General features: G+C 43.9%; 1 long non-coding RNA gene across 1 annotated transcript in view; it reads left to right on the top strand.

The window, feature by feature from the left end:
* The first annotated feature begins 2,541 nt into the window (after positions 1 to 2,541).
* LOC120102808 (uncharacterized) overlaps positions 2,542 to 10,206 on the top strand; it is a 39,396-nt gene continuing 31,731 nt past the window's right edge. Inside the window, exon 1 of the long non-coding RNA XR_005504564.2 lies at positions 2,542 to 2,716. This is a non-coding gene — a long non-coding RNA (uncharacterized LOC120102808). The remainder of the gene's footprint in view (positions 2,717 to 10,206) is intronic.

Raw genomic sequence — 10,206 nt, 5'->3', positions numbered from 1 at the left:
ATAGAGTTTATTCAGGGCACGGGGAGGGGAGTTGAGAGGGTAGTGGGGGGGGGAGAGAGAGACAGCGAGAGAGAGAGACAGAGAGAGAGAGAGAGGCTGGCCATGAACAAGTGGAGAGAGAGGGGGAGGGGAAAAGGGAGCGGGGATGTGGCAGAGGACAGGGCTGGAGCAAGAAGGCAAGAGCAAGAGAGAGAGGAGGGGCCAAGCAGCCCTTTTTATGGTGAGTCAGGCAAACCTGGCTGTTGCCAGGTAACAGTGGGGCAGAGCTTAGACAAAATGCTAACATTCCCCTGTTTCAGTTTAATTAAAAAAGGGAAAAAATTAGAAAGAGGTATTGGTGGAGCAGAAATATGGTCATCGTGATCTTTAGCTGCTTCCTGCTGACTTAGGGGTGACGTGTCTCTAGGAAACCTAGGAAAATGGATATGGTCCATCTTAGGAGGGTCGCCTGTTTCCTTGCTGTCCAGGGTCTGCTGACCATGGGGGATAGATCAGAAGGAACAGGTGCAGCAGGTGTCCGTGTCTGTGAGAGAAGATTAGAGCATCTAGAGGTTGCTTCTCTGGAGCTGTCCTGGATGCAATAAATGCCTAGGCTTGACAAGATGCTAACACACACACACACACACACACACACACACACACACACACACACACACACACATTATAGGTAGAGAATAAAGGTAAGACGTTTGGGAGAAAAAATTTCTTAGGTGTACACTTGGAAGTTTAGGTGTACATTTGAAAGTACATTTGAAACTCTTAGGTCTTAGCGGTTGGGTAGGGGTGAGTATCAATCCCAGGGCACAGGAGAGGAACCCCACCCTCTGGAATGGGTAGTAAGTCGGAACTAGACTATTGATTGGCAGGTGTACTTAGCTGGATGGAGTCTGTTTGGTCCATGAGAGGAAGATCTGAGTGGGTGTCTTGTAACAAAAGGGATACATTTGTAACAGTCCTTAAGATGAGGTTAGGGAAGACAAAAACCTTTCATGGAGCAGAAGGAACAAGAAGGACTTTTTCCTTCTGTCTGGGAGACTGAATACATACCACTTTAAATTTAGTTAAAAGACAAAGGAAACTCAAAATTTAAATTTGTGCTTATATAGTTGGATCGTATAGGGGAAATGTTTATTAGAGTTAGACAAATTTATAAGAACTTAACTAATGTTGGGACAGTGGCACAGCAAGAAGAGGAGGAAACGTGAAGCATTTAGTTGCTGGAAACCGAATCTAGGAAAGGAAGTAACAGGCTACATCTGTGAAAGCTTTCCATCTGAACTAGTGTATCCTTTATCATGAGGTCTGGAAGAAATCTGGCAGTCTTAGCCAAGGAACAAATTGACCAGTGAGTTAATACAGTGGGAGATCACCTCAGGGTAAGGAACTAGGTCTGTTTGCTAGCTGTCAAGCGACAGTTACCTTACCTGTCAATGTACTCAGAATCTGGAGAAGAATACATTATAATCTAGGAGTCATGTATTAATTAAAAACAACAGAGTTCATCTGTAGTCCACTACCTAAACAGTTCCCAGGTCCCTGCGGTCTCCATGGCAACTTGGACAGAGTCAGTCTGGCTTTCAAGCCCAGAAGATGAAAAGCCTTTTCTCTGTGGAATAGATACATGAGAAATGAGAAATGACTCACCTTGATTTAGACAATGTGAGTCACTTGACTCTTAGGGTATCCAGTTTTATCCACCAGGTAGACCAAGCCCAGACAGGGCAATGGTGGTGCTCTCAGTGGTTTTCAAACCACAATCCATGTAGTCTCTTGTAGCTGTGTCTATTATCTTCTGAGACCTTTGTAAACTGTTATGCTTTGAGAGTGTGTCTGTTATAAGCTTAAATATATTTGTAGACTTCTGACAAGATTGAGAGCTGTGTCTATTGTTCATATCTGAGTTAGACAATACACACTATAATTTAATGGCAGTAGCAAAAATCATTATTTACCAAGGCAGGATAGTAACAAAAATCTTGTTAAGTGACTTTGACAGGTTCCATTCATTAGTAGAGAAGAACACATTTTTGCACTTGCGTTAGCAGAGAAACACTTGTCTTAGAGTTGGCCTGAAGCAGAGTGGAAGGCAATCAGAGAGCTAACAGAGGTGGTGTGAGACGGAGGTCACATTAAGTATGTCTGAACAGGTTCAGGCCTGTGCCGCGAACTGAGCAGGCAAGCACGCAGCTGTGAGAACAGGCAAGGGCTGTGTTGTGGCATACATGGGAGTCCACAGTGGGTCATCGTTGGGGTTTCTGTGCTATGGGGCCCTGATGTTGCAGGATCAAGGGAGCGCAGTGCACGTAGCAAGCAAGTGGGGTGGGGGCCCAGTAGCATAGCTTTCTGTCTCCACCCAGGTAGTGTGAGAGAACTCTGACACCAAACGCAGAAAGAGAAGCCAGCAGGAGACACCGGAGCGCAAGTGTGCCTGCAGCAGTCCCATGGAAGAAAGGAGAGAGAGAGAGAGAGAGAGAGAGAGAGAGAGAGAGAGAGAGAGAGAGAGAGAGCGCTCCTGTGCGTATGTGTTTGTGGGGGAGGTGGGGGTGGGGGAAGCAGTGCAGCGTCTTTGTGCATGCGCATGAGAGAGCACAAGTGGAGGGGCAGATGGTTGCACATGTGCGTGCAGGAAAGCAGAGTCTCAGCAGAGTCCCTGGCAGGACGCAAGGAGTGGGACCAGACCTGCTTTTCACGAGGATAACAGGGAGCAGAGCAAATGGTGAGAGAATGAGGGAAGGGGGAGGGGGAAGCTTACGCTACAGAACACTAACAAGAGAGTTGGTTTAAAATGCCAGTTTAGTGGCCATCTAGAGATACTGCTTGCTGTGTACTGTAAATGAGATGGGGCGGTCCCTGTAAGTAGGGACAAGGTGGCAAAAACCAACCTGTCGGTGAGAGTAGAGTTATTATTTACCCCTACAAGCGTCCTGAGGATACAATTAATGTCCAGAGAGAATGACAGCCAGGCCAGATCACAAGGTCATCACGTGGTGATCTGAGGGCTAAGTTCTGGACCAGTGCTCTAAGGGATGGAGGGAGAGCAGTTCACGTAGGCCTAGGATTTCACAGGAGCAAGAGAGGATCCACCACAGAGGAGAGAGGAAAATCTCGCCCAAGGGACAATGTCCTAGAACAAGGGTCAGTGAAAAGACTGAGTATCTCTCTTCTCAAGAGCATCACAGGGGTAGCTCTGAGCTCAAGAACTTTCTGCTGGGACCATGGGGACATTTACTCTGACCGGTGTGGGGGAGGGGGCTTACCAATTCTCTGAAGTTTGGGCTGGTGAGCAATGGCTCTCCCTGGGGTAGCCCTGGGGAAGTGAACCTGTGGAGTTTCTAAGTCCAAGTCTTGGCACTAAATATTGTGTTTTATAAAAAGATAAGGAGAGAGAATATGTTTAGTGGATGTACAGACAGGTGTGTGGGGGGAAGGGAGCACCCATGGTTTGAGTAGGCTTGGCTACTACTAAAGCTGGCAGCAGAACTTGGTGTTCTTTTTGCACACATGCATAGGCAAGAGCTGAGGAGGCTTCCTCCCTGATCTCCGAGGGAGGGCTGGGATGCACAAGGCACAGAAAGGTTAGGAAACCTCTGGAAACAAAGCTGAGGCATCAGCAGAAACAGCAAGGAATAGCCCATGGAAGGAACATGTATATCTTCTAAGGGAAGCCATGGGCAGTAACCAGGACCATCCAAGACAAGTGGCCACGAGGGCTACCGTAACCGGCAAGTCTTTAGGGTGGGGTGGTCTGGAACTTGATCATGATGATGTGGTGGGTCCTGCTGTCCCACACAGAATGACAGGATTCAGTGTTTGCCCTCAGGGGGTCTCAGTCTGTTCATTTCAAGTTGGAAGACTGCTACTTACGGCTGTTTTGAATTTTATAGGGACTATAACAGTTTGCCTTGGGTCCCAGAGAGGCCTTGTTTAGACTTGGCAGTGTTGAGAACTGTTGGGCTGTTTGCGTTCCTCTTCCTGTTGCTGTGATAAAATACTGTGGTTTGATGCTGGTAGCACTTTAGTGACGACATCAATGGATGAATCAAAGCATTCAAAGTGGAATGGTTGTTAGGGTTGGGAGGGGTGTGACTTTAGGAGGTGAATCCCCTGAGAACGCCTCTGCAGAGTAGAGCCTATACTTGGGCCTTTCTCAGTGCTCTGCCCTGGCTCTCCCGAGGTGAGCAGCTTTCCTGCAGTACGTCTGTCCGTTCACTCTGCTGACTGTATTCCTCCACAGGACTAAGCAGCCAGAGAAGCTACCCCAACCCAGGGTTGAGACCTCTGAGACAAGCATGGAGCTTTAACTCTTAAAGTGCTTCATTTCAGTGTTTACCACAAGGGTCAGAAGCTCATGGACCTCGCTCAGGATTAATAAATATTGTATTAAATAGGCAGTTTCAGGTGCTTAGCATGGGCATGAGATGTTGACGTCACACTGTTTTTAACAGTGCATTCACATAGCCCTTTATGATAATTTCACTTTAACTTATGTAACTAACTGCCACGAAATATAATATTCACCTGTGTTAGGGTTTACTGCTGTGAACAGACACCATGACCAAGGCAAGCCTTACAAAGTACAACATTTAATTGGGCTGGCTTACAGGTTCACAGGTTCAGTCCAGTATCATCAAGGTTGGACTAGGGCAGCATCTAGGCAGGTATGAGGCAGGCAGAGCTGAGAGTTCTACATCTTCATCTGAAGGCTGCTAGTGGAAGACTGGCTTCCAGGCAGCTAGGAGGAGGGTCTTAAGCCCATGCCCACAGTGGCACACTTAGTCCAACAAGGCTACACCTCCTGGACCAAGCAGATAGAAACCATCACACTACTGTTTCATAAAGTCCTACTGACCTTTACCAACTTGTACAAACTTCACATTCTTCATGCTGGAAGGTAAAAGTTAATACAATAGTTGTAAGGCCTTAAACAAGGGATTTCACTGTGCCTGTGCTCTTGTTTGAAACAGGGACAACAGTCTGTGACTATTCTATCCCTAACAACCCCCACATTGCCTGAAATAGGGGTAATATCAGGATACTGTGTCAAGTATTGTGGTCCACCCTAGTCATGAACTTGACTTGTTCAGTAAAATGTAGAGGAGGGAGTGTTGGGAAAATTAGAACAAGAAGATCACTGGTGTCTCAAGGAAAATGGGTTCCAGAGGGAAAGCAACAGTGAGAAGTAGGTAGATCAGGGAGTAAAATAGTTGCTATAAAATGAACATGAGGAAGCTAAAGAAAGGAGTGAACAACTTACATCTGAGGAAAATGGCAGAGGGAGTGGATGTACGTGGAAGGGTGGATCTGCAAGACAAAGGGCCATCACATAGACCTTAGTTTGATTTGGTTTCTTTTAAGAAAGCCCTGAATAGAGAAAACAGGAAAATGGTGGTGGATAATTGCTTTCTGTGGAGGCTGGCACACACTGGGGGCAGCAGGAGCAGCTTCTAGAGAAGGTAAGTGAGCTCTTGTTCCTGCCACAGAGGTTATCTCATAGGTCACCATCATCCCAACTAATATGATGTGTATCATTCTCTGCAGAATGCTTCCCCAGACTGGCTCTAAAGTGAGGAGGAATTTTGCTTCTGGAACTTATGAGTTGTGGAATGAAGCAGATATCTTTTAATCATCAACAACAACAATAAAAAAAACACCCCCCCCCACGCAACGGTACATGGCTCAGTGCCTAGTAGAAGTGAGGTCTTGGCAGCATGACCACATATTATTGGAATACTTCCCTTGTTCGCATCAGCCTGTAAGCTCTAAGACAAAACTCACAGCACACACACACACACACACACACACACACACATGAATTAAAGTACACTTGTTTCTTTGAAGAACATTTCATACACATCACTAGTTTTAAGCTCATTATCAATGTAGAATGTATTATCCCCATCAAATGAGAGAATGTAGGGCTAAGCGTAGCATGTAATTACTAAAAAACAATCCATGCTATTGCTGGCTAGGCACCTGCGATGTTGGTCTGTTTTCAGCCCGGTATACAGCCTGAGACTGAAACCTCATGTTTCTCCTAACCCACACCTTTCCCACAAACACTGACTCTGCCTCTTCAGAACTCTTTATTGCTCTCTAAGTCCCCATGGCCAGCCCAAGTTTATGAGTAGCTAGCTGGGGGCACACTCTCGCCAGCCCACACTCTGCTATGGTTACCTCTACCCTGGAGCTCAGTCCCTGCCTGATTTTCCCCTTCTAAAACCTGGCCAAATTCCACCATGGCTAAATTCTTTCCCTCCAGCCTACCTGAGTCACCAAGAATGAAAAAACTAGACAATTTTAGTTTAAAATAAACCAATAACACAACCACTGGGCACAGAATTTATCATCCTCAACTATTCTATGTTAGAAATCGTCATCCCAGGAATGCAAGGATGGTCCAATATATGGAAATCCATCACCGTAATCCACTAACTATATAAACAAACTCAAGGGAAAAAACGCCACATGATCATCTCATTAGATGCTGAGAGAGCATTTGACAAAATTCAACATCCCTTCATGTTAAAAGTCTTGGAAAGATCAGGAATTTAAGGCCCATACTTAAACATAGTAAAAGCAATATACAGCAAACCAGTAGCCAACATCAAATTAAATGAAGAGAAACTTGAAGCAATCCCACTAAAATCAGGGACTAGGCAAGGCTGCCCACTCTCTCCCTACTATTCAATATAGTACTCCAAGTCCTAGCCAGAGCAATCAGACAGCAAAAGGAGGTCAAAGGGATACAGAAGTAAAAATTTCACTATTTGCTGATGATATGATTGTACACTTAAGTAGCCCCAAAAATTCCACCAGAGAATTCCTACAGTTGATAAACAACTTCAGGAAGGTGGCTGGATATAAAATTAACTCAAACAAATTGGTAGCCTTCCTCTACTCAAAGGAAAAACAAGCTGAGAAAGAAATTAGGGAAATGACACCCTTTACAATAGTCACAAACAATATAAAATACCTTGGTGTGACTCTAACCAAGCAAGTGAAAGATCTATATGACAAGAACTTCAAGTCTCTGAAGAAAGTAATTGAAGAAGATCTCAGAAGGTAGAAAGATCTCTCATGCTCATGGGTTGGCAGGATTAATATTGTAAAGATGGCCATTTTGCCAAAGACAATCTACAGATTCAATGCAACCCCCAACAAAATTCCAACTCAATTCTTCATAGAATTAAAAAGAGCAATTTGCAAATTCATTTGGAATAGCAAAAAAGCCCAGGATAGTGAAAACTATTCTCAACAATGAAAATACTTTGGGGAAATCACCATTCCTGACCTTAAGCAATCATGCATGGTATTGGTACAGAGACAGACAGGTAGATCAATGGAATAAAATTGAAGACCCAGAAATGAACCCACACGCCTATGGTCACTTGATCTTTGACAAAGGAGCTAAAACTATCCAAGGGAAAAAAAGACAACATTTTGAACAAATGGTGCTGGTTCAACAGGTGGTCAGCATTTAGAAGAATGTAAATCTATCTATTCTTATCTCCTCAAGTCCAAGTGGATCAAAGACCTCCACATAAAACCAGATACACTGAAACTAATAGAAGGAAAGCAGGGAAAAGCCTCAAACACATAGGCACAAAGGAAAATTTCCTGAATAGAACACAAATGGCTTCTATCATAAGATCAAAAATCAACAAATGGGACCTCATAAAATTGCAAAGCTTCTGTAAGGCAAAGGACACTGTCATTAGGACAAAAACAGCAACCAACATTGGGAAAATGTCTTTAAGAGGACTATTATCTAATATACAAAGAACTCAAGAAGTTAGACTCTAGAGAATCAAATAATCCTATTAAAAATTGGGGTACAGAGCTAAACAAAGAATTCTCAACTGAGGAATATTGAATGGCTGAGAAGCACCTAAAGAAATGTTCAACATCCTTAGTCACCAGTGAAATGCAAATCAAGACAACCCTGAGATACCACCTCACACCAGTCAGAATGACTAAGATCAAAATCTCAGGTGACAACAGATGCTGTTGAGGATGTGGAGAAAGAGGAGCACTCCTCCCTTGGTGGGATTGCAAGCTGGTACAATTATTCTGGAAATCAATCTGGAGGTTCCTTGGAAAATTGGACATAATACTACCTGAGGACCCAGCTAAACCACTCCTGGGCATATACCCAAAAGATTCTCCAACATATAACAAGGGAATATGCTCCACTATGTTCATAGCAGCCTTATTTATAATAGCCAGAAGCTGGAAAGAACCCAGATGTCTTTCAACAGAGGAATGGATACAGAAAATGTGGTACATTACACAATGGAGTACTACTCAGCTATTAAAAACAATGACTACATGAAATTCTTAGGCAAATGAATGGAACTAGAAAATATCTTCCTGAGTGAGGTAACCCAGTTACAAAGGAACACACATGGTATGGACTCACTGATAAATGGATATTAGCCCAAAGGTTTGGAATAACTAAGAAAAAATTCACAGATCATATGAAGCCCAAGAAGAAGGAAGACCAAAATGTGGATATTTCATTCCTTTTTAGAAGGGAGAACAAAATATTCACAGGAGGAAATACAGAGACAAAGAGTGGAGTGGGGACAGAAGGAAAGGTCATCTAGAGACTGCCCTACCTGGGGATCCATTCTATATGCAGCCACTGAACCCAGTCACTATTGCTGTTACCAAGAAGTGCTTGCTGACAGGAGCCAGATATGGGTGTCTCCTGAGAGGCTCTGCCCGAGCCCTACTGATACAGATGAGGATGGTTGCAGTTAACCATTGGACTGAACAAGGGGACGCCAAATGAGGAGTTAGAGAAAAGACTGAAGGAGCTGAAGGGGTTTGCAGCCCCATAGCTTCCTATGGGAATATAATTTCAACTGTTTTCCCTTGTATGTTCAAACAGACACCCTATTGCTTCACTCCTCTAACCCCTGGGGAATCACCCTATTGCTTCACTCCTCTGAACCTTGGGGATCTCTCTTTGAAGCCTCCTTCCTCCTGCCTTAATCTGGATCTGACCAACCAGACCCCACCAGAGCTTCCAGGGACTAAATCACCAACCAATGAGTACACATGGAGGGACCTATGACTCTAGCCGCATATGTAGCAGAGAATGGCATTGTCCAGCATCAATAGAAGGATAAGTCTTTGGTTCTGTGAAGGCTCAATGTAGGTAATGCCAGGGTGTTGAGGTTGGAGTGGGTGGGTGGGAGTGAGAGCATCTTCATAGAAGCAGGGGTATGGGAGTAGGGAAAAGGGAATAACATTTGAAATGCAAATACATAAAATATCCAAGAAAAATAAAAAATAAAAAAGAAATCTTCCAGTGGTGCAATCCACCATCAGATCTAACAGTTCCCTGTTTACATCTTGCTTGCTTCCTTGCCATACCAAAATACTCTCCCTTCCTCTGTGTCCCCTCTTCCTCTCTTGAACCTGGAGGCCCTCCTTCTCCTTCTTACCCGTAGTGACTAGCTTCTTGTTGTTTTTATTATCTAATTAATTAACTAGGGGAAAATTCTACTACACCTCACCTTTTCTGTCAAAAAAATCCCCTCTTCTCTCAGATATGAGTGAAAAAAAGTCATGACAAGTAAATTACATAGTATGAGGTACAAATGACATCCAGTCCATCAATCTGTCAATTTAGGTAAAGCACTCTACCATCTAACTTAAAAGGCTTATAATTTTACACTTGAGTTATGTGTTGGTTTTAGATTGTATACCTTCTAAAACCAACATGCAGCTTGTACAGCTATGTTTTGGTTTGCCAATTTTAGGCTTCCTATTATTATAGGAGATAATAAAAAATTACAAAACTCCATTTTCTTAATCTTGTTATTTTATTACTATTTTCCCTTGTAAACAGACACCCTCTAGCTTCACTCTTCTAACCCCTGGGGATCACCTTATTGCTTCACTCCTCTGAACCTTGGGGATCTCTCTTTGAAGTCCCTTCCTCCTGCCTTAATCTGGATCTGACCTTGGGCATGTGATGATGGGCTGAGAATGAGGTCTACACACTGAGGGCTCAGCAGCCTATGGGGAGATGGTTGAGCCTTTATGACGTGGGGTCTATTGGGACAAAGTCAGATCACTTTTCCATTGAAAGCTGGACCACAATAGGCCATTTCTTCTAACGGCTTAATCACAGAACGAGAACAATGGAGACCTGACACACGTTAGTGATCGTCCTCCTGACAATGTGCTTTCTTG

Source organism: Rattus norvegicus, chromosome 5 (genome assembly GCF_036323735.1).
Source record: "Rattus norvegicus strain BN/NHsdMcwi chromosome 5, GRCr8, whole genome shotgun sequence".
Lineage (NCBI taxonomy): Eukaryota > Metazoa > Chordata > Mammalia > Rodentia > Muridae > Rattus > Rattus norvegicus.
This window is presented reverse-complemented; position numbering and strand designations above follow the sequence as displayed.